Raw genomic sequence first — 25329 nt, 5'->3', positions numbered from 1 at the left:
TTCCTCTTCTCAATATTTCCTTTTTTCAATATTTCCTTTTTTCAAAATTTCCTTTTTTCAAAATTTCCTTTTTTCAATATTTCCTTTCTCAATATTTCCTTTTTTCAATATTACCTTTTGTCAATATTTATTTTCTCAATATTTCTTTTTTTCAATATTTCCTTTTTTCCATATCCATTTTTCAATACTTCTTTTTTTCAATATTTCCTTTTTTCAATATTTCCTATTGTCAATATTTCCTCTCTCAATATTTCCTTTTTCCAATATTTCCTTTTTTCAATATCCTTTTTCAATACTTCCTTTTTTCAATATTTCCTTTTTTCAATATTTTCTTTTGTCAATATTTTCTTTCTCAATATTTCCTTTTTTCAATATTTTCTTTTATCAATTATTTCCTTTTTTCAATGTCCTTTTTTCATTTCTTCCATTTTACCATATTTCCTTTTGTCAATTTTTCCTTTCTCAATATTCCATTTTTTAAAGACTTCCTTTTTTCCATATTTCCTTTTGTGAATATTTCCTTTCTCAATATTTTCTTTTTTCAATATTTCCTTTTGTCAATAGTTCCTTTTGTCAATATTTCCTTTAATCAATATTTCCTTTTTTTTCAATATTTCTTTTTTCTTTATTTCGTTTTTTCAATATTTCCTTTTTTCAATATTTCCTTCTTTCTATATTTCCTTTTTTCAATATTTCCTTTTGTCAATATTCCCTTTATTCAATATTTCCTTAGTTCAATATTTCCTTTTTTCGATACTCATTTCCTCATTATTTACTTTATTTAAAATTTCCTTTTTTCGATATTTCTTTTTGTCAATATTTCCTTTATTCAATATTTCCTTTTTTCAATATTTCTTTTTTCAATATTTCCTTTTTTCTATATTTCTTTTTTTCAATATTTCCTTTTTCAATATTTCTTTTTTTCAATATTTCATTTTTTCGATATTACCTTTTGTCAATATTTCCTTTATTCAATATTTCCTTTTTTCAATATTTCTTTTTTCAATATCTCCTTTTTTCAATATTTCCTTTTTACAATATTTCCTTTTTTCAATATTTCCTTTCTCAATATTTCCTTTTTTAATATTTCCTTTTTTTCAATATTTCCTTATGTTAATATATCCATTCGCAATATTTCTTTTTTCAATATTTTATTTTTTCAATATCCTTTTTTCAATACTTCCTTTTTTCCATACATCTTCTTGTCAACATTTCCTTTCTCAATATTTCCTTTTTTCAATTTTTCCTTTTTTCATAATTACCTTTTTTCAATATTTCCTTTCTCAATATAACCTTTTTTCAATAATTCCTTTTTTTCCATATTTCCTTTTTTCAATATTTCCTCTTTTCTATATTTTCTTAATTCAATATTTCCTTTTTTCAATATTTCCTTTTTTTATATTTCCTTTTTTCAATATTTCCTTTTTCCAATATCGTTTATTCAATACTTTCTTTTCTCCATACATCTTTTTGTCAATCTCAGTATTTCCTTTTTTCAATATATCCTTTTTTTAAATTTCCTTTTTTTTTCCATATATCCTTCTATCAATACTTCCATTTTTAAAAATTTTCTTTTTTCAATATTTCCTTTTGTCAATATTTCATTTTTCAATATTTCCGTTTTTAAATATTCTCTTTTTTCAATATTTCCTCTTCTCAATATTTCCTTTTTTAAATATTTCCTTTTTCAAAATTTCTTTTTTTCAATATTTCCTTTCTCAATATTTCCTTTTTTCAATATTTCCTTTTGTCAATATTTCCTTTCTAAATATTTCCTTTTTTCAATATTTCCTTTTTTCCATATTTCCTTTCTCAATATTTCCTTTTTTCAATATTCCTTTTTTTCCATATTTTCTCTTGTCAATATTTCCTTTTTTCAATATTTCCTTTTTTTAATTATTCCTTTTTTCAATATTTCCTTTCTCAATATTTCCTTTTTTCAATTTTTCCTTTTTTCAATATTTCCTTTTGTCAATATTTCCTTTTTCAATATTTCCTTTTTAAATATTTTCTTTTTTCAATATTTCCTTTTTTCCATATTTCCTATCTCAATATTTCCTTTTTTCAATATTCCTTTTTTTCCATATTTTCTCTTGTCATTATTTCCTTTTTTCATATTTCCTTTTTTTAATTATTCCTTTTGTCAATATTTCCTTTTTCAATATTTCTTTTTTTCAATATGTCCTTTTTTCAATATTTCCTTTTGTCAATAATTCCTTTCTCAATATTTCCTTTATTCAATATTTCCTTATTTCAATATCCTTTTTTCAATACTTTCTTTTCTTCATACATCTTTTTGTCAATATTTCCTATCTCAATATTTCCTTTTTAATATTTATTTTTTTCAATATTTCCTTTTTTCAATATCCTTTTTTTCAATACTTCCTTTTCTCCATACATCTTTTTGTCAATAATTCCTATCTGAATACTTCCTTTTTTCAATATTTATTTTTTCAATATTTCCTTTTGTTAATATTTCCTTTATTCAATATTTACTTTTTTCTATATTTCCTTCATTCAATATTTTCTTTTTTCAATATTTCCTTTTGTCAATATTTCCTTTTGTCAATTTTTTCTTTATTCAATATTTCCTTTATTCAATATTTCCTTTTTTCAATATTTCCTTTTTTCTATACTTCCTTTTTTCAATATTTCCTTTTTTGAATATTTCCTTTTTTCAATATTTCCTTTTCGATATTTTCTTTGGTCAATATTTCCTTTATTTAATATTTCCTTTTTTCAATATTTCTTATTTTCAATATATCCTTTTTTCTATATTTCCTTTTTTCAATGTTTCCTTTTTTCAATATTTTTTTTTCAATATTTCCTATTTTCAATATTTCCTTATTTCAATATTTCCTATTTTCGATACTCATTTCCTCAATATTTCCTTCATTCAATATTGCCTTTTTTCGATATTTCCTTTTGTCAATATTTCCTTTTTTCAATATTTCCTTTTTTCAATATTTCCTTTTTTCAATATTTCCTTTTTTCTATATTTCCATTTTTCAATATTTCTTTTTTTCAATATTTCCTTTCTCAATATTTCCCTTTTTCAATATTTCCTGTTGTCAATATTTCCTTTTGTCAATATTTCCTTTAATCAATATTTCCTTTTTTTTTCAATATTTCCTTTTTTCTATATTTCCTTTTGTCAATATTTTCTTTTTTCAATATTTCCTTCTCTATATATCCTTTTTTCAATAATTCCTTTTGTCAATATTTCCTTTATTCAATATTTCCTTAATTCAATATTTCCTTTTTTCGATACTCATTTCGTCATTATTTACTTTATTTAATATTTCCTTTTTTCGATATTTACTTTTGTCAATATTTCCTTTATTCTATATTTCCTTTTTTCAATATTTTTTATTTTCAATATTTCCTTTTTTCTATATTTCCTTTTCTCAATATTTCCTTTTTTCAATATTTCCTTTTTTCTATATTTCCTTTTCTCAATATTTCCTTTTGTCAATATTTCCTTTTTCAATATTTCCTTTTTGCAATATTTCCTTTTTTCAGTATTTCCTTTTGTCAATTTATCCTTTTTCAATATTTCCTTTTTTAATATTTTCTATGTTCAATATTTCCTCTTCATAAAATTTCCTTTTTTCAATATTTCCTTTTTTCAATATTTCCTTTTATAAATATTTCCTTTTTTCAATATTTCCTTTTACAATATTTCCTTTTTTTAATATTTCCTTTTTTCAATATTTCCTTTTGTCAATATTTCCATTCTCAATATTTATTTTTTTCAATATTTCCTTTTTTCAATATCCTTTTTTCAATACTTCCTTTTTTCCATGCATCTTTTTGTCAATATTTCCTTTCTCAATATTTCCTTTTTTCAGTATTTCCTTTTTTTAAAATTTCCTTTTGTCAATATTTCCTTTCTCAATATATTTCTTTTTTCAATAATTCCTTTTTTTCCATATTTCCTTTTTTTTTAATATTTCCTTTTTTCTATATTTTCTTTTTTCAATATCTCCATTTTTCAATTTTTCCTTTTTTTATATTTCCTTTTTTCAATATTACCTTTTTCCAATATCCTTTTTTCAATTCTTCCTTTTCTCCATACATCTTTTTGTCAATATTCTCTATCTCAATATTTCCTTTTTCAATATATCCTTTTTTTAAATTTCCTTTTGTCAATATTTCCTTTCTCAATGTTTCCTTTTTTCAATATTTCCTTTTTTTCCATGTATCCTTCTATCAATACTTCCTTTTTTCAATATTTTCTTTTTTCAATATTTCATCTTGTCAATATTTTATTTTTCAATATTTCCTTTTTTAAATATTCTCTTTTTTCAATATTTCCTCTTCTCAATATTTCCTTTTTTCAATATTTCCTTTTTTCAAAATTTCCTTTTTTCAAAATTTCCTTTTTTCAATATTTCCTTTCTCAATATTTCCTTTTTTCAATATTACCTTTTGTCAATATTTATTTTCTCAATATTTCCTTTTTTCAATATTTCCTTTTTTCCATATCCATTTTTCAATACTTCTTTTTTTCAATATTTCCTTTTTTCAATATTTCCTATTGTCAATATTTCCTCTCTCAATATTTCCTTTTTCCAATACTTCCTTTTTTCAATATCCTTTTTCAATACTTCCTTTTTTCAATATTTCCTTTTTTCAATATTTTCTTTTGTCAATATTTACTTTCTCAATATTTCCTTTTTTCAATATTTTCTTTTATCAATTATTTCCTTTTTTCAATGTCCTTTTTTCATTTCTTCCATTTTACCATATTTCCTTTTGTCAATTTTTCCTTTCTCAATATTCCATTTTTTAAAGACTTCCTTTTTTCCATATTTCCTTTTGTGAATATTTCCTTTCTCAATATTTTCTTTTTTCAATATTTCCTTTTGTCAATAGTTCCTTTTGTCAATATTTCCTTTAATCAATATTTCCTTTTTTTTTCAATATTTCTTTTTTCCTTATTTCGTTTTGTCAATATTTCCTTTTTTCAATATTTCCTTCTTTCTATATTTCCTTTTTTCAATATTTCCTTTTGTCAATATTCCCTTTATTCAATATTTCCTTAGTTCAATATTTCCTTTTTTCGATACTCATTTCCTCATTATTTACTTTATTTAAAATTTCCTTTTTTCGATATTTCTTTTTGTCAATATTTCCTTTATTCAATATTTCCTTTTTTCAATATTTCTTTTTTCAATATTTCCTTTTTTCTATATTTCTTTTTTTCAATATTTCCTTTTTCAATATTTCTTTTTTTCAATATTTCATTTTTTCGATATTACCTTTTGTCAATATTTCCTTTATTCAATATTTCCTTTTTTCAATATTTCTTTTTTCAATATCTCCTTTTTTCAATATTTCCTTTTTACAATATTTCCTTTTTTCAATATTTCCTTTCTCAATATTTCCTTTTTTAATATTTCCTTTTTTTCAATATTTCCTTATGTTAATATATCCATTCGCAATATTTCTTTTTTCAATATTTTATTTTTTCAATATCCTTTTTTCAATACTTCCTTTTTTCCATACATCTTCTTGTCAACATTTCCTTTCTCAATATTTCCTTTTTTCAATTTTTCCTTTTTTCATAATTACCTTTTTTCAATATTTCCTTTCTCAATATAACCTTTTTTCAATAATTCCTTTTTTTCCATATTTCCTTTTTTCAATATTTCCTCTTTTCTATATTTTCTTAATTCAATATTTCCTTTTTTCAATATTTCCTTTTTTTATATTTCCTTTTTTCAATATTTCCTTTTTCCAATATCCTTTATTCAATACTTTCTTTTCTCCATACATCTTTTTGTCAATCTCAGTATTTCCTTTTTTCAATATATCCTTTTTTTAAATTTCCTTTTTTTTTCCATATATCCTTCTATCAATACTTCCATTTTTAAAAATTTTCTTTTTTCAACATTTCGTTTTGTCAATATTTCATTTTTCAATATTTCCGTTTTTAAATATACTCTTTTTTCAATATTTCCTCTTCTCAATATTTCCTTTTTTAAATATTTCCTTTTTCAAAATTTCTTTTTTTCAATATTTCCTTTCTCAATATTTCCTTTTTTCAATATTTCCTTTTTTCAAAATTTCCTTTTTTCAAAATTTCCTTTTTTCAATATTTCCTTTCTCAATATTTCCTTTTTTCAATATTACCTTTTGTCAATATTTATTTTCTCAATATTTCCTTTTTTCAATATTTCCTTTTTTCCATATCCATTTTTCAATACTTCTTTTTTTCAATATTTCCTTTTTTCAATATTTCCTATTGTCAATATTTCCTCTCTCAATATTTCCTTTTTCCAATATTTCCTTTTTTCAATATCCTTTTTCAATACTTCCTTTTTTCAATATTTCCTTTTTTCAATATTTTCTTTTGTCAATATTTACTTTCTCAATATTTCCTTTTTTCAATATTTTCTTTTATCAATTATTTCCTTTTTTCAATGTCCTTTTTTCATTTCTTCCATTTTACCATATTTCCTTTTGTCAATTTTTCCTTTCTCAATATTCCATTTTTTAAAGACTTCCTTTTTTCCATATTTCCTTTTGTGAATATTTCCTTTCTCAATATTTTCTTTTTTCAATATTTCCTTTTGTCAATAGTTCCTTTTGTCAATATTTCCTTTAATCAATATTTCCTTTTTTTTCAATATTTCTTTTTTCTTTATTTCGTTTTGTCAATATTTCCTTTTTTCAATATTTCCTTCTTTCTATATTTCCTTTTTTCAATATTTCCTTTTGTCAATATTCCCTTTATTCAATATTTCCTTAGTTCAATATTTCCTTTTTTCGATACTCATTTCCTCATTATTTACTTTATTTAAAATTTCCTTTTTTCGATATTTCTTTTTGTCAATATTTCCTTTATTCAATATTTCCTTTTTTCAATTTTTCTTTTTTCAATATTTCCTTTTTTCTATATTTCTTTTTTTCAATATTTCCTTTTTCAATATTTCTTTTTTTCAATATTTCATTTTTTCGATATTACCTTTTGTCAATATTTCCTTTATTCAATATTTCCTTTTTTCAATATTTCTTTTTTCAATATCTCCTTTTTTCAATATTTCCTTTTTACAATATTTCCTTTTTTCAATATTTCCTTTCTCAATATTTCCTTTTTTAATATTTCCTTTTTTTCAATATTTCCTTATGTTAATATATCCATTCGCAATATTTCTTTTTTCAATATTTTATTTTTTCAATATCCTTTTTTCAATACTTCCTTTTTTCCATACATCTTCTTGTCAACATTTCCTTTCTCAATATTTCCTTTTTTCAATTTTTCCTTTTTTCATAATTACCTTTTTTCAATATTTCCTTTCTCAATATAACCTTTTTTCAATAATTCCTTTTTTTCCATATTTCCTTTTTTCAATATTTCCTCTTTTCTATATTTTCTTAATTCAATATTTCCTTTTTTCAATATTTCCTTTTTTTATATTTCCTTTTTTCAATATTTCCTTTTTCCAATATCCTTTATTCAATACTTTCTTTTCTCCATACATCTTTTTGTCAATCTCAGTAGTTCCTTTTTTCAATATATCCTTTTTTTAAATTTCCTTTTTTTTCCATATATCCTTCTATCAATACTTCCATTTTTAAAAATTTTCTTTTTTCAACATTTCGTTTTGTCAATATTTCATTTTTCAATATTTCCGTTTTTAAATATACTCTTTTTTCAATATTTCCTCTTCTCAATATTTCCTTTTTTAAATATTTCCTTTTTCAAAATTTCTTTTTTTCAATATTTCCTTTCTCAATATTTCCTTTTTTCAATATTTCCTTTTTTCAATATTTCCTTTTTTTAATTATTCCTTTTTTCAATATTTCCTTTCTCAATATTTCCTTTTTTCAATTTTTCCTTTTTTCAATATATCCTTTTGTCAATATTTCCTTTTTCAATATTTCCTTTTTAAATATTTTCTTTTTTCAATATTTCCTTTTTTCCATATTTCCTATCTCAATATTTCCTTTTTTCAATATTCCTTTTTTTCCATATTTTCTCTTGTCATTATTTCCTTTTTTCATATTTCCTTTTTTTAATTATTCCTTTTTTCAATTATTCCTTTCTCAATATTTTCTTTTTTCAATATTTCCTTTTTTCAATATTTCCTTTTGTCAATATTTCCTTTCTCAATGTTTCCTTTTTTCAATATTTCCTTTTTTTCCATATATCCTTCTATCAATACTTCCTTTTTTCAATATTTTCTTTTTTCAATATTTTATTTTGTCAATATTTCATTTTTCAATATTTCCTTTTTTAAATATTCTCTTTTTTCAATATTTCCTCTTCTCAATATTTCCTTTTTTCAATATTTCCTTTTCTCAAAATTTCCTTTTTTCAATATTTCCTTTCTCAATATTTCCTTTTTTCAATATTTCCTTTTGCCAATATTTCCTTTCTCAATATTTCCCTTTTTCAATATTTCTATTTGTCAATATTTCCTTTTGTCAATATTTCCTTTAATCAATATTTCCTTTTTTTTCAATATTTCCTTTTTTCAATATATCCTTTTGTCAATATTTCCTTTTTTCATTATTTCCTTTTTTCTATATATCCTTTTTTCAATAATTCCTTCTGTCAATATTTCCTTTATTCAATATTTCCTTAATTCAATATTTCCTTTTTTCGATACTCATTTCGTCATTATTTAATTTATATAATATTTCCTTTTTTCGATATTTACTTTTGTCAATATTTCCTTTATTCTACATTTCCTTTTTTCAATATTCCCTTTTTTCATTATTTCTTTTTTTCAATATTTCCTTTTTTCAATATTTCCTTTTGTCAATATTTCATTTTTCAATATTTCCTTATTTAAATATTTTCTTTTTTCAACATTCCCTCTTCTCAATATTTTCTTTTTGCAATATTTCCTTTTGTCAATTTATCCTTTTTCAATATTTCCTTTTTTAATATTTTCTATGTTCAATATTTCCTCTTCTCAAAATTTCCTTTTTTCAATATTTCCTTTTTTCAATATTTCCTTTTATCAATATTTCCTTTTTTCAATATTTCCTTTCTCAATATTTCCTTTTTTTAATATTACCTTTTTTCAATATTTCCTTTTGTCAATATTTCCATTCTCAATATTTCTTTTTTTCGATATTTCCTTTTTTCAATATCCTTTTTTCAATACTTCTTTTTTCCATAACTCTTTTTGTCAATATTTCCTTTCTCAATATTTCCTTTTTTTTAATATTTCCTTTTTTCAAAATTTCCTTTTCTCAATATTTCCTTTCTCAATATTTCCTATTTTCAATAATTCCTTTTTTTCCATATTTCCTTTTTTTTTAATATTTCCTTTTTTCAATATTTTCTTTTTTCAATATCTCCTTTTTTCAATTTTTCCTTTTTTTATATTTTCTTTTTTCAATATTACCTTTTTCCAATATCCTTTTTTCAATACTTCCTTTTCTCCATACATCTTTTTGTCAATATTTTCTATCTCAATATTTCCTTATTCAATATATCCTTTTTTTTAAATTTCCTTTTGTCAATATTTCCTTTCTCAATGTTTCCTTTTTTCAATATTTCCTTTTTTTCCATGTATCCTTCTATCATATATTCCTTTTTTCAATATTTTCTTTTTTCAATATTTCATTTTGTCAATATTTCATTTTTCAATATTTCCTTTTTTAAATATTCTCTTTTTTCAATATTTCCTCCTCTCAATATTTCCTTTTTTCAATATTTCCTTTTTTCAAAATATCCTTTTTTCAATATTTCCTTTCTCAATATTTCCTTTTTTCAATATTACCTTTTGTCAATATTTATTTTCTCAATATTTCCTTTTTTCAATATTTCCTTTTTTTCATATCCATTTTCCAATACTTCTTTTTTTCAATATTTCCTTTTTTCAATATTTCCTATTGTCAATATTTCCTCTCTCAATATTTCCTTTTTTCAATATTTCCTTTTTTCAATATCCTTTTTCAATACTTCCTTTTTTCAATATTTCCTTTTTTCCATATTTCCTTTTGTCAATATTTCCTTTCTCAATATTTCCTATTTTCAATATTTCCTGTTGTCAAAAGTTCCTTTTGTCAATATTTCCTTTAATAAATATTTCCTTTTTTTTCAATATTTCCTTTTTTCTATATTTCCTTTTGTCAATATTTCCTTTCTCTATATATCCTTTTTTCAATAATTCCTTTTGTCAATATTTCCTTTATTCAATATTTCCTTAATTCAATATTTCCTTTTTTCGATACTCATTTCGTCATTATTTACTTTATTTAATATTTCCTTTTTTCGATATTTCCTTTTGTCAATATTTCCTTTATTCTACATTTCCTTTTTTCAATATTTCTTATTTTCAATATTTCCTTTTTTCTATATTTCCTTTTCTCAATATTTCCTTTTTTCAATATTTCCTTTTTTCTATATTTCCTTTTCTCAATATTTCCTTTTGTCAATATTTCCTTTTTCAATATTTCCTTTTTGCAATATTTCCTTTTTTCAGTATTTCCTTTTGTCAATTTATCCTTTTTCAATATTTCCTTTTTTAATATTTTCTATGTTCAATATTTCCTCTTCTCAAAATTTCCTTTTTTCAATATTTCCTTTTTTCAATATTTCCTTTTATAAATATTTCCTTTTTTCAATATTTCCTTTTACAATTTTTCCTTTTTTTAATATTTCCTTTTTTCAATATTTCCTTTTGTCAATATTTCCATTCTCAATATTTATTTTTTTCAATATTTCCTTTTTTCAATATCCTTTTTTCAATACTTCCTTTTTTCCATGCATCTTTTTGTCAATATTTCCTTTCTCAATATTTCCTTTTTTCAGTATTTCCTTTTTTTAAAATTTCCTTTTGTCAATATTTCCTTTCTCAATATATTTCTTTTTTCAATAATTCCTTTTTTTCCATATTTCCTTTTTTTTTAATATTTCCTTTTTTCAATATTTTCTTTTTTCAATATCTCCATTTTTTAATTTTTCCTTTTTTTATATTTCCTTTTTTCAATATTACCTTTTTCCAATATCCTTTTTTCAATTCTTCCTTTTCTCCATACATCTTTTTGTCAATATTCTCTATCTCAATATTTCCTTTTTCAATATATCCTTTTTTTAAATTTCCTTTTGTCAATATTTCCTTTCTCAATGTTTCCTTTTTTCAATATTTCCTTTTTTTCCATGTATCCTTCTATCAATACTTCCTTTTTTCAATATTTTCTTTTTTCAATATTTCATCTTGTCAATATTTTATTTTTCAATATTTCCTTTTTTAAATATTCTCTTTTTTCAATATTTCCTCTTCTCAATATTTCCTTTTTTCAATATTTCCTTTTTTCTAAATTTCCTTTTTTCAAAATTTCCTTTTTTCAATATTTCCTTTCTCAATATTTCTTTTTTTCGATATTACCTTTTGTCAATATTTATTTTCTCAATATTTCCTTTTTTCAATATTTCCTTTTTTCCATATCCATTTTTCAATACTTCTTTTTTTCAATATTTCCTTTTTTCAATATTTCCTATTGTCAATATTTCCTCTCTCAATATTTCCTTTTTCCAATATTTCCTTTTTTCAATATCCTTTTTCAATACTTCCTTTTTTCAATATTTCCTTTTTTCAATATTTTCTTTTGTCAATATTTACTTTCTCAATATTTCCTTTTTTCAATATTTTCTTTTATCAATTATTTCCTTTTTTCAATGTCCTTTTTTCATTTCTTCCATTTTACCATATTTCCTTTTGTCAATTTTTCCTTTCTCAATATTCCATTTTTTAAAGACTTCCTTTTTTCCATATTTCCTTTTGTGAATATTTCCTTTCTCAATATTTTCTTTTTTCAATATTTCCTTTTGTCAATAGTTCCTTTTGTCAATATTTCCTTTAATCAATATTTCCTTTTTTTTCAATATTTCTTTTTTCTTTATTTCGTTTTGTCAATATTTCCTTTTTTCAATATTTCCTTCTTTCTATATTTCCTTTTTTCAATATTTCCTTTTGTCAATATTCCCTTTATTCAATATTTCCTTAGTTCAATATTTCCTTTTTTCGATACTCATTTCCTCATTATTTACTTTATTTAAAATTTCCTTTTTTCGATATTTCTTTTTGTCAATATTTCCTTTATTCAATATTTCCTTTTTTCAATATTTCTTTTTTCAATATTTCCTTTTTTCTATATTTCTTTTTTTCAATATTTCCTTTTTCAATATTTCTTTTTTTCAATATTTCATTTTTTCGATAAAACCTTTTGTCAATATTTCCTTTATTCAATATTTCCTTTTTTCAATAGTTCTTTTTTCAATATCTCCTTTTTTCAATATTTCCTTTTTACAATATTTCCTTTTTTCAATATTTCCTTTCTCAATATTTCCTTTTTTAATATTTCCTTTTTTTCAATATTTCCTTATGTTAATATATCCATTCGCAATATTTCTTTTTTCAATATTTTATTTTTTCAATATCCTTTTTTCAATACTTCCTTTTTTCCATACATCTTCTTGTAAACATTTCCTTTCTCAATATTTCCTTTTTTCAATTTTTCCTTTTTTCATAATTACCTTTTTTCAATATTTCCTTTCTCAATATAACCTTTTTTCAATAATTCCTTTTTTTCCATATTTCCTTTTTTCAATATTTCCTCTTTTCTATATTTTCTTAATTCAATATTTCCTTTTTTCAATATTTCCTTTTTTTATATTTCCTTTTTTCAATATTTCCTTTTTCCAATATCCTTTATTCAATACTTTCTTTTCTCCATACATCTTTTTGTCAATCTCAGTATTTCCTTTTTTCAATATATCCTTTTTTTAAATTTCCTTTTTTTTTCCATATATCCTTCTATCAATACTTCCATTTTTAAAAATTTTCTTTTTTCAATATTTCCTTTTGTCAATATTTCATTTTTCAATATTTCCGTTTTTAAATATTCTCTTTTTTCAATATTTCCTCTTCTCAATATTTCCTTTTTTAAATATTTCCTTTTTCAAAATTTCTTTTTTTCAATATTTCCTTTCTCAATATTTCCTTTTTTCAATATTTCCTTTTGTCAATATTTCCTTTCTAAATATTTCCTTTTTTCAATATTTCCTTTTTTCCATATTTCCTTTCTCAATATTTCCTTTTTTCAATATTCCTTTTTTTCCATATTTTCTCTTGTCAATATTTCCTTTTTTCAATATTTCCTTTTTTTAATTATTCCTTTTTTCAATATTTCCTTTCTCAATATTTCCTTTTTTCAATTTTTCCTTTTTTCAATATATCCTTTTGTCAATATTTCCTTTTTCAATATTTCCTTTTTAAATATTTTCTTTTTTCAATATTTCCTTTTTTCCATATTTCCTATCTCAATATTTCCTTTTTTCAATATTCCTTTTTTTCCATATTTTCTCTTGTCATTATTTCCTTTTTTCATATTTCCTTTTTTTAATTATACCTTTTTTCAATTATTCCTTTCTCAATATTTTCTTTTTTCAATATTTCCTTTTTTCAATATTTCCTTTTGTCAATATTTCCTTTCTCAATGTTTCCTTTTTTCAATATTTCCTTTTTTTCCATATATCCTTCTATCAATACTTCCTTTTTTCAATATTTTCTTTTTTCAATATTTTATTTTGTCAATATTTCATTTTTCAATATTTCCTTTTTTAAATATTCTCTTTTTTCAATATTTCCTCTTCTCAATATTTCCTTTTTTCAATATTTCCTTTTCTCAAAATTTCCTTTTTTCAATATTTCCTTTCTCAATATTTCCTTTTTTCAATATTTCCTTTTGCCAATATTTCCTTTCTCAATATTTCCCTTTTTCAATATTTCTCTATGTCAATATTTCCTTTTGTCAATATTTCCTTTAATCAATATTTCCTTTTTTTTTCAATATTTCCTTTTTTCAATATATCCTTTTCTCAATATTTCCTTTTTTCATTATTTCCTTCTTTCTATATATCCTTTTTTCAATAATTCCTTCTGTCAATATTTCCTTTATTCAATATTTCCTTAATTCAATATTTCCTTTTTTCGATACTCATTTCGTCATTATTTAATTTATATAATATTTCCTTTTTTCGATATTTACTTTTGTCAATATTTCCTTTATTCTACATTTCCTTTTTTCAATATTCCCTTTTTTCATTATTTCTTTTTTTCAATATTTCCTTTTTTCAATATTTCCTTTTGTCAATATTTCATTTTTCAATATTTCCTTATTTAAATATTTTCTTTTTTCAACATTCCCTCTTCTCAATATTTTCTTTTTGCAATATTTCCTTTTGTCAATTTATCCTTTTTCAATATTTCCTTTTTTAATATTTTCTATGTTCAATATTTCCTCTTCTCAAAATTTCCTTTTTTCAATATTTCCTTTTTTCAATATTTCCTTTTATCAATATTTCCTTTTTTCAATATTTCCTTTCTCAATATTTCCTTTTTTTAATATTACCTTTTTTCAATATTTCCTTTTGTCAATATTTCCATTCTCAATATTTCTTTTTTTCGATATTTCCTTTTTTCAATATCCTTTTTTCAATACTTCCTTTTTCCATAACTCTTTTTGTCAATATTTCCTTTCTCAATATTTCCTTTTTTTTAATATTTCCTTTTTTCAAAATTTCCTTTTGTCAATATATCCTTTCTCAATATTTCCTATTTTCAATAATTCCTTTTTTTCCATATTTCCTTTTTTTTTAATATTTCCTTTTTTCAATATTTTCTTTTTTCAATATCTCCTTTTTTCAATTTTTCCTTTTTTTATATTTTCTTTTTTCAATATTACCTTTTTCCAATATCCTTTTTTCAATACTTCCTTTTCTCCATACATCTTTTTGTCAATATTCTCTATCTCAATATTTCCTTATTCAATATATCCTTTTTTTTAAATTTCCTTTTGTCAATATTTCCTTTCTCAATGTTTCCTTTTTTCAATATTTCCTTTTTTTCCATGTATCCTTCTATCATATATTCCTTTTTTCAATATTTTCTTTTTTCAATATTTCATTTTGTCAATATTTCATTTTTCAATATTTCCTTTTTTAAATATTCTCTTTTTTCAATATTTCCTCCTCTCAATATTTCCTTTTTTCAATATATCCTTTTTTCAAAATATCCTTTTTTCAATATTTCCTTTCTCAATATTTCCTTTTTTCAATATTACCTTTTGTCAATATTTATTTTCTCAATATTTCCTTTTTTCAATATTTCCTTTTTTTCATATCCATTTTCCAATACTTCTTTTTTTCAATATTTCCTTTTTTCAATATTTCCTATTGTCAATATTTCCTCTCTCAATATTTCCTTTTTTCAATATTTCCTTTTTTCAATATCCTTTTTCAATACTTCCTTTTTTCAATATTTCCTTTTTTCCATATTTCCTTTTGTCAATATTTCCTTTCTAATTATTTCCTTTTTTCAATATTTCCTGTTGTCAAAAGTTCCTTTTGTCAATATTTCCTTTAATAAATATTTCCTTTTTTTTCAATATTTCCTTTTTTTTTATATTTCCTTTTGTCAATATTTGCTTTTTTAAATATTTCCTTCATTCTATATTTCCTTTTTTCAATATTTCCTTTTGTCAATATTTCCTTTATTCAATATTTCCTTAGTTCAATATTTCCTTTTTTCGATACTCATTTCCTCATTATTTACTTTATTTAAATTTTCCTTTTTTCGATATTTCCTTTTGTCAATTTTTCGTTTATTCAATATTTCCTTTTTTCAATATTTCTTTTTTCAATATTTCCTTTTTTCTATATTTCGTTTTTTCAATATTTCCTTTTTCAATATTTCCTTTTTTCAATATTTCCTTTTTTCAATATTTCTTTTTTTCGATATTTCCTTTTGTCAATATTTCCTTTATTCAATATTTCCTTTTTTCAATATTTCTTTTTTCAATATCTCCTTTTTTCAATATTTCCTTTTTACAATATTTCCTTTTTTCAATATTTCCTTTCTCAATATTTCTTTTTTAATATCTTCTTTTTTTCAGTATTTCCTTTTGTCAAATTATCCATTCGCAATATTTCTTTTTTTCAATATTTTATTTTTTCAATATCCTTTTTTCAATACTTCCTTTTTTCCATACATCTTCTTGTCAATATTTCCTTTCTCAATATTTCCTTTTTTCAATTTTTCCTTTTTTCAATTTTTCCTTTTTTCAAAATTACCTTTTGTCAATATTTCCTTTCTCAATATATCCTTTTTTCAATAATTCCTTTTTTTGCATATTTCCTGTTTTCAATATTTTCTCTTTTCAATATTTTCTTTTTTCAATATCTCCTGTTTTCAATACTTCCTTTTTTTATATTACCTTTTTTCAATATTTCCTTTTTCCAATATCCTTTTTTCAATACTTTGTTTTCTCCATACATCTTTTTGTCAATATTCTCCATCTCAATATTTCCTTTTTTCAATATATCCTATTTTTTAAATTTCCTTTTTTTTCCATATATCCTTCTATCAATACTTCCATTTTTTAAAATTTTCTTTTTTCAATATTTCCTTTAGTCAATATTTCATATTTCAATATTTCCGTTTTTAAATATTCTCTTTTTTCAATATTCTCTCTTCTCAATATTTCCTTTTTTAAATATTTCCTTTTTCAAAATTTCTTTTTTTCAATACTTCCTTTCTCAATATTTCCTTTTTTCAATATTTCCTTTTGTCAATATTTCCTTTCTAAATATTTCCTTTTTTCAATATTTCCTTTTTTCCATATTTCCTATCTCAATATTTCCTTTTTTCAATATTCCTTTTTTTCCATATTTTCTCTTGTCAATATTTCTTTTTTTCAATATTTCGTTTATTTAATTATTCCTTTTTTCAATATATCCTTTCTCAATATTTCCTTTTTTCATATTTCCTTTTTTCAATATTTCCTTTTGTCAATATTTCTTTTTTCTATATCTCCTTTTTTCAATTTTTCCTTTTTTTATATTTTCTTTTTTCAATATTACCTTTTTCCAATATCCTTTTTTCAATACTTCCTTTTCTCCATACATCTTTTTGTCAATATTCTCTATCTCAATATTTCCTTATTCAATATATCCTTTTTTTTAAATTTCCTTTTGTCAATATTTCCTTTCTCAATGTTTCCTTTTTTCAATATTTCCTTTTTTTCCATGTATCCTTCTATCATATATTCCTTTTTTCAATATTTTCTTTTTTCAATATTTCATTTTGTCAATATTTCATTTTTCAATATTTCCTTTTTTAAATATTCTCTTTTTTCAATATTTCCTCCTCTCAATATTTCCTTTTTCCAATATATCCTTTTTTCAAAATATCCTTTTTTCAATATTTCCTTTCTCAATATTTCCTTTTTTCAATATTACCTTTTGTCAATATTTATTTTCTCAATATTTCCTTTTTTCAATATTTCCTTTTTTTCATATCCATTTTCCAATACTTCTTTTTTTCAATATTTCCTTTTTTCAATATTTCCTATTGTCAATATTTCCTCTCTCAATATTTCCTTTTTTCAATATTTCCTTTTTTCAATATCCTTTTTCAATACTTCCTTTTTTCAATATTTCCTTTTTTCCATATTTCCTTTTGTCAATATTTCCTTTCTAATTATTTCCTTTTTTCAATATTTCCTGTTGTCAAAAGTTCCTTTTGTCAATATTTCCTTTAATAAATATTTCCTTTTTTTTCAATATTTCCTTTTTTTTTATATTTCGTTTTGTCAATATTTGCTTTTTTAAATATTTCCTTCATTCTATATTTCCTTTTTTCAATATTTCCTTTTGTCAATATTTCCTTTATTCAATATTTCCTTAGTTCAATATTTCCTTTTTTCGATACTCATTTCCTCATTATTTACTTTATTTAAATTTTCCTTTTTTCGATATTTCCTTTTGTCAATTTTTCGTTTATTCAATATTTCCTTTTTTCAATATTTCTTTTTTCAATATTTCCTTTTTTCTATATTTCGTTTTTTCAATATTTCCTTTTTCAATATTTCCTTTTTTCAATATTTCCTTTTTTCAATATTTCTTTTTTTCGATATTTCCTTTTGTCAATATTTCCTTTATTCAATATTTCCTTTTTTCAATATTTCTTTTTTCAATATCTCCTTTTTTCAATATTTCCTTTTTACAATATTTCCTTTTTTCAATATTTCCTTTCTCAATATTTCTTTTTTAATATCTTCTTTTTTTCAGTATTTCCTTTTGTCAAATTATCCATTCGCAATATTTCTTTTTTTCAATATTTTATTTTTTCAATATCCTTTTTTCAATACTTCCTTTTTTCCATACATCTTCTTGTCAATATTTCCTTTCTCAATATTTCCTTTTTTCAATTTTTCCTTTTTTCAATTTTTCCTTTTTTCAAAATTACCTTTTGTCAATATTTCCTTTCTCAATATATCCTTTTTTCAATAATTCCTTTTTTTGCATATTTCCTGTTTTCAATATTTTCTCTTTTCAATATTTTCTTTTTTCAATATCTCCTGTTTTCAATACTTCCTTTTTTTATATTACCTTTTTTCAATATTTCCTTTTTCCAATATCCTTTTTTCAATACTTTGTTTTCTCCATACATCTTTTTGTCAATATTCTCCATCTCAATATTTCCTTTTTTCAATATATCCTTTTTTTAAATTTCCTTTTTTTTCCATATATCCTTCTATCAATACTTCCATTTTTTAAAATTTTCTTTTTTCAATATTTCCTTTTGTCAATATTTCATATTTCAATATTTCCGTTTTTAAATATTCTCTTTTTTCAATATTCTCTCTTCTCAATATTTCCTTTTTTAAATATTTCCTTTTTCAAAATTTCTTTTTTTCAATACTTCCTTTCTCAATATTTCCTTTTTTCAATATTTCCTTTTGTCAATATTTCCTTTCTAAATATTTCCTTTTTTCAATATTTCCTTTTTTCCATATTTCCTATCTCAATATTTCCTTTTTTCAATATTCCTTTTTTTCCATATTTTCTCTTGTCAATATTTCTTTTTTTCAATATTTCGTTTATTTAATTATTCCTTTTTTCAATATATCCTTTCTCAATATTTCCTTTTTTCATATTTCCTTTTTTCAATATTTCCTTTTGTCAATATTTCCTTTTTCAATATTTCCTTTTTAAATATTTTCTTTTTTCAATATTTTCTCTTCTTAGTATTTCCATTTTTCAATATTTCCTTTTTTCAATATTTCCTGTCTCAATTATTCCTTTTTTAAATATTTCTTTTTTTCAATATTTCCTTTTGTCAATATTTCATTTCTCAATATTTCCTCTTTTAATTATTTCCTTTTTCCCATATTTCGTTTTTTCAATATTTCCTTTTTTCAATTTTTCCTTTTCAATATTTTTTTTTCAATATTTCCTTTATTCAATATTTACTTTTTTAAATATTTCCTGTTGTCCATATTTCATTTTTCAATATTTCCTTTTTTCAATATTTCCTTTTTTCAATATTTCCTTTTGTCAATATTTCCTTTTTTCAATTTTTCTTTTTTTCAATATTTCTTTTTTCCATATTTCCTTTTTTCAATATTTCCTGTTTTCAATATTTCCTTCTCTTAATTATTCCTTTTTTCAATATTTCCGTTTGTCAATATTTCCTTTTTTCAATATTTCCTTTTTTTAATATTTCCTTTGGCAATTTTTCCTTTTTCTATATTTCCTTTTTTCAATATTTCATTTTTTCAATATTTCCTTTTTCAATATTTCTTTTTTTCAATGTTTCCTTTTTTCAATATTTCCTTTTGTCAATATTTCCTTTCTCAAAATTTCCATTTTTCAATATTTCCTGTTTTCCATATTTCGTTTTTTCAATATTTCCTTTTTTCAATATTTTCTTTTTTCAATATCCTTTTTTCAATGCTTCCTTTTTCCCATGCATCTTTTTGTCAATATTTCCTTTCTCAATATTTCCTTTTTTCAATATTTCCTTTTTTCAAAATTTCCTTATGTCTATATTTCCTTTCTCAATGTTTCCTTTTTTCAATACTTCCTTTTTTCAATATTTTCTTTTTTCAATATATCCTTTTTTTAAATTTCCTTTTTTTTCCATATATCCTTCTATCAATACTTCCATTTTTTAAAATTTTCTTTTTTTAATATTTCCTTTTGTCAATATTTCATATTTCAATATTTCCGTTTTTAAATATTCTCTTTTTTCAATATTCTCTCTTCTCAATATTTCCTTTTTTAAATATTTCCTTTTTCAAAATTTCTTTTTTTCAATATTTCCTTTCTCAATATTTCCTTTTTTCAATAATTCCTTTTGTCAATATTTCCTTTCTAAATATTTCCTTTTTTCAATATTTCCTTTTTTCCATATTTCCTATCTCAATATTTCCTTTTTTCAATATTCCTTTTTTTCCATATTTTCTCTTGTCAATATTTCCTTTTTTCAATATTTCGTTTATTTAATTATTCCTTTTTTCAATATATCCTTTCTCAATATTTCCTTTTTTCATATTTCCTTTTTTCAATATTTCCTTTTGTCAATATTTCCTTTTTCAATATTTCCTTTTTAAATATTTTCTTTTTTCAATATTTTCTCTTCTTAGTATTTCCATTTTTCAATATTTCCTTTTTTCAATATTTCCTGTCTCAATTATTCCTTTTTTAAATATTTCTTTTTTTCAATATTTCCTTTTGTCAATATTTCATTTCTCAATATTTCCTCTTTTAATTATTTCCTTTTTCCCATATTTCGTTTTTTCAATATTTCCTTTTTTAAATTTTTCCTTTTCAATATTTTTTTTCCAATATTTCCTTTATTCAATATTTACTTTTTTAAATATTTCCTGTTGTCCATATTTCATTTTTCAATATTTCCTTTTTTCAATATTTCCTTTTTTCAATATTTCCTTTTGTCAATATTTCCTTTTTTCAATTTTTCTTTTTTTCAATATTTCTTTTTTCCATATTTCCTTTTTTCAATATTTCCTGTTTTCAATATTTCCTTCTCTAAATTATTCCTTTTTTCAATATTTCCGTTTGTCAATATTTCCTTTTTTCAATATTTCCTTTTTTTAATATTTCCTTTGGCAATTTTTCCTTTTTCTATATTTCCTTTTTTCAATATTTCATTTTTTCAATATTTCCTTTTTCAATATTTCTTTTTTTCAATGTTTCCTTTTTTCAATATTTCCTTTTGTCAATATTTCCTTTCTCAATATTTCCATTTTTCAATATTTCCTGTTTTCCATATTTCGTTTTTTCAATATTTCCTTTTTTCAATATTTTCTTTTTTCAATATCCTTTTTTCAATGCTTCCTTTTTCCCATGCATCTTTTTGTCAATATTTCCTTTCTCAATATTTCCTTTTTTCAATATTTCCTTTTTCAAAATTTCCTTATGTCTATATTTCCTTTCTCAATGTTTCCTTTTTTCAATACTTCCTTTTTTCAATATTTTCTTTTTTCAATATTTCCTTTTGTCAATATTTCATTTTTCAATATTTCCTTTTTTTAATATTCTCTTTTTTCAATATTTCCTTTTTTCAATATTTCCTTTTTTCCAAATCCATTTTTCAATACTTCCGTTTTTCAATATGTCCTTTTTTAAATATTTTCTTTTGTCAATATTTACTCTCTGAATATTTCCTTTTTTCAACATTTCCTCTTTTCATTATTTCCTTTTTTCAATATCCTTTTTTCAATATTTCCTTTTTCCAATATTTCCTTTTTTCAATATTTCCTTTTTTCCATATTTCCTTTCTCAATATTTCCTTTTTTCAATATTCCTTTTTTTCCATATTTTCTCTTGTCAATATTTCCTTTTTTCAATATTTCCTTTTTTTAATTATTCCTTTTTTCAATATTTCCTTTCTCAATATTTCCTTTTTTCAATTTTTCCTTTTTTCAATATATCCTTTTGTCAATATTTCCTTTTTCAATATTTCCTTTTTAAATATTTTCTTTTTTCAATATTTCCTTTTTTCCATATTTCCTATCTCAATATTTCCTTTTTTCAATATTCCTTTTTTTCCATATTTTCTCTTGTCATTATTTCCTTTTTTCATATATCCTTTTTTTAATTATTCCTTTTTTCAATTATTCCTTTCTCAATATTTTCTTTTTTCAATATTTCCTTTTTTCAATATTTCCTTTTGTCAATATTTCCTTTCTCAATGTTTCCTTTTTTCAATATTTCCTTTTTTTCCATATATCCTTCTATCAATACTTCCTTTTTTCAATATTTTCTTTTTTCAATATTTTATTTTGTCAATATTTCATTTTTCAATATTTCCTTTTTTAAATATTCTCTTTTTTCAATATTTCCTCTTCTCAATATTTCCTTTTTTCAATATTTCCTTTTCTCAAAATTTCCTTTTTTCAATATTTCCTTTCTCAATATTTCCTTTTTTCAATATTTCCTTTTGCCAATATTTCCTTTCTCAATATTTCCCTTTTTCAATATTTCTCTTTGTCAATATTTCCTTTTGTCAATATTTCCTTTAATCAATATTTCCTTTTTTTTTCAATATTTCCTTTTTTCAATATATCCTTTTGTCAATATTTCCTTTTTTCATTATTTCCTTCTTTCTATATATCCTTTTTTCAATAATTCCTTCTGTCAATATTTCCTTTATTCAATATTTCCTTAATTCAATATTTCCTTTTTTCGATACTCATTTCGTCATTATTTAATTTATATAATATTTCCTTTTTTCGATATTTACTTTTGTCAATATTTCCTTTATTCAACATTTCCTTTTTTCAATATTCCCTTTTTTCATTATTTCTTTTTTTCAATATTTCCTTTTTTCAATATTTCCTTTTGTCAATATTTCATTTTTCAATATTTCCTTATTTAAATATTTTCTTTTTTCAACATTCCCTCTTCTCAATATTTTCTTTTTGCAATATTTCCTTTTGTCAAATTATCCATTCGCAATATTTCTTTTTTTCAATATTTTATTTTTTCAATATCCTTTTTTCAATACTTCCTTTTTTCCATACATCTTCTTGTCAATATTTCCTCTCTCAATATTTCCTTTTTTCAATATTTCCTTTTTTCAATATCCTTTTTCAATACTTCCTTTTTTCAATATTTCCTTTTTTCCATATTTCCTTTTGTCAATATTTCCTTTCTCAATATTTCCTTTTTTCAATATTTCCTGTTGTCAAAAGTTCCTTTTGTCAATATTTCCTTTAATAAATATTTCCTTTTTTTTCAATATTTCCTTTTTTCTATATTTCCTTTTGTCAATATTTGCTTTTTTAAATATTTCCTTCATTCTATATTTCTTTTTTCAATATTTCCTTTTGTCAATATTTCCTTTATTCAATATTTCCTTAGTTCAATATTTCCTTTTTTCGATACTCATTTCCTCATTATTTACTTTATTTAAAATTTCCTTTTTTCGATATTTCCTTTTGTCAATTTTTCCTTTATTCAATATTTCCTTTTTTCAATATTCCTTTTTTAAATATTTCTTTTTTTCAATATTTCCTTTTGTCAATATTTCATTTCTCAATATTTCCTCTTTTAATTATTTCCTTTTTCCCATATTTCGTTTTTTCAATATTTCCTTTTTTAAATTTTTCCTTTTCAATATTTTTTTTTTCAATATTTCCTTTATTCAATATTTACTTTTTTAAATATTTCCTGTTGTCCATATTTCATTTTTCAATATTTCCTTTTTTCAATATTTCCTTTTTTCAATATTTCCTTTTGTCAATATTTCCTTTTTCAATTTTTCTTTTTTTCAATATTTCTTTTTTCCATATTTCCTTTTTTCAATATTTCCTGTTTTCAATATTTCCTTCTCTAAATTATTCCTTTTTTCAATATTTCCGTTTGTCAATATTTCCTTTTTTCAATATTTCCTTTTTTTAATATTTCCTTTGGCAATTTTTCCTTTTTCTATATTTCCTTTTTTCAATATTTCATTTTTTCAATATTTCCTTTTTCAATATTTCTTTTTTTCAATGTTTCCTTTTTTCAATATTTCCTTTTGTCAATATTTCCTTTCTCAAAATTTCCATTTTTCAATATTTCCTGTTTTCCATATTTCGTTTTTTCAATATTTCCTTTTTTCAATATTTTCTTTTTTCAATATCCTTTTTTCAATGCTTCCTTTTTCCCATGCATCTTTTTGTCAATATTTCCTTTCTCAATATTTCCTTTTTTCAATATTTCCTTTTTTCAAAATTTCCTTATGTCTATATTTCCTTTCTCAATGTTTCCTTTTTTCAATACTTCCTTTTTTCAATATTTTCTTTTTTCAATATTTCCTTTTGTCAATATTTCATTTTTCAATATTTCCTTTTTTTAATATTCTCTTTTTTCAATATTTCCTTTTTTCAATATTTCCTTTTTTCCAAATCCATTTTTCAATACTTCCGTTTTTCAATATGTCCTTTTTTAAATATTTTCTTTTGTCAATATTTACTCTCTGAATATTTCCTTTTTTCAACATTTCCTCTTTTCATTATTTCCTTTTTTCAATATCCTTTTTTCAATATTTCCTTTTTCCAATATTTCCTTTTTTCAATATTTCCTTTTTTCCATATTTCCTTTCTCAATATTTCCTTTTTTCAATATTCCTTTTTTTCCATATTTTCTCTTGTCAATATTTCCTTTTTTCAATATTTCCTTTTTTTAATTATTCCTTTTTTCAATATTTCCTTTCTCAATATTTCCTTTTTTCAATTTTTCCTTTTTTCAATATATCCTTTTGTCAATATTTCCTTTTTCAATATTTCCTTTTTAAATATTTTCTTTTTTCAATATTTCCTTTTTTCCATATTTCCTATCTCAATATTTCCTTTTTTCAATATTCCTTTTTTTCCATATTTTCTCTTGTCATTATTTCCTTTTTTCATATATCCTTTTTTTAATTATTCCTTTTTTCAATTATTCCTTTCTCAATATTTTCTTTTTTCAATATTTCCTTTTTTCAATATTTCCTTTTGTCAATATTTCCTTTCTCAATGTTTCCTTTTTTCAATATTTCCTTTTTTTCCATATATCCTTCTATCAATACTTCCTTTTTTCAATATTTTCTTTTTTCAATATTTTATTTTGTCAATATTTCATTTTTCAATATTTCCTTTTTTAAATATTCTCTTTTTTCAATATTTCCTCTTCTCAATATTTCCTTTTTTCAATATTTCCTTTTCTCAAAATTTCCTTTTTTCAATATTTCCTTTCTCAATATTTCCTTTTTTCAATATTTCCTTTTGCCAATATTTCCTTTCTCAATATTTCTCTTTGTCAATATTTCCTTTTGTCAATATTTCCTTTAATCAATATTTCCTTTTTTTTTCAATATTTCCTTTTTTCAATATATCCTTTTGTCAATATTTCCTTTTTTCATTATTTCCTTCTTTCTATATATCCTTTTTTCAATAATTCCTTCTGTCAATATTTCCTTTATTCAATATTTCCTTAATTCAATATTTCCTTTTTTCGATACTCATTTC

Source organism: Ischnura elegans, chromosome 5 (genome assembly GCF_921293095.1).
Source record: "Ischnura elegans chromosome 5, ioIscEleg1.1, whole genome shotgun sequence".
NCBI lineage: Eukaryota > Metazoa > Arthropoda > Insecta > Odonata > Coenagrionidae > Ischnura > Ischnura elegans.
Note: the sequence above shows the minus strand (reverse complement) of the source record.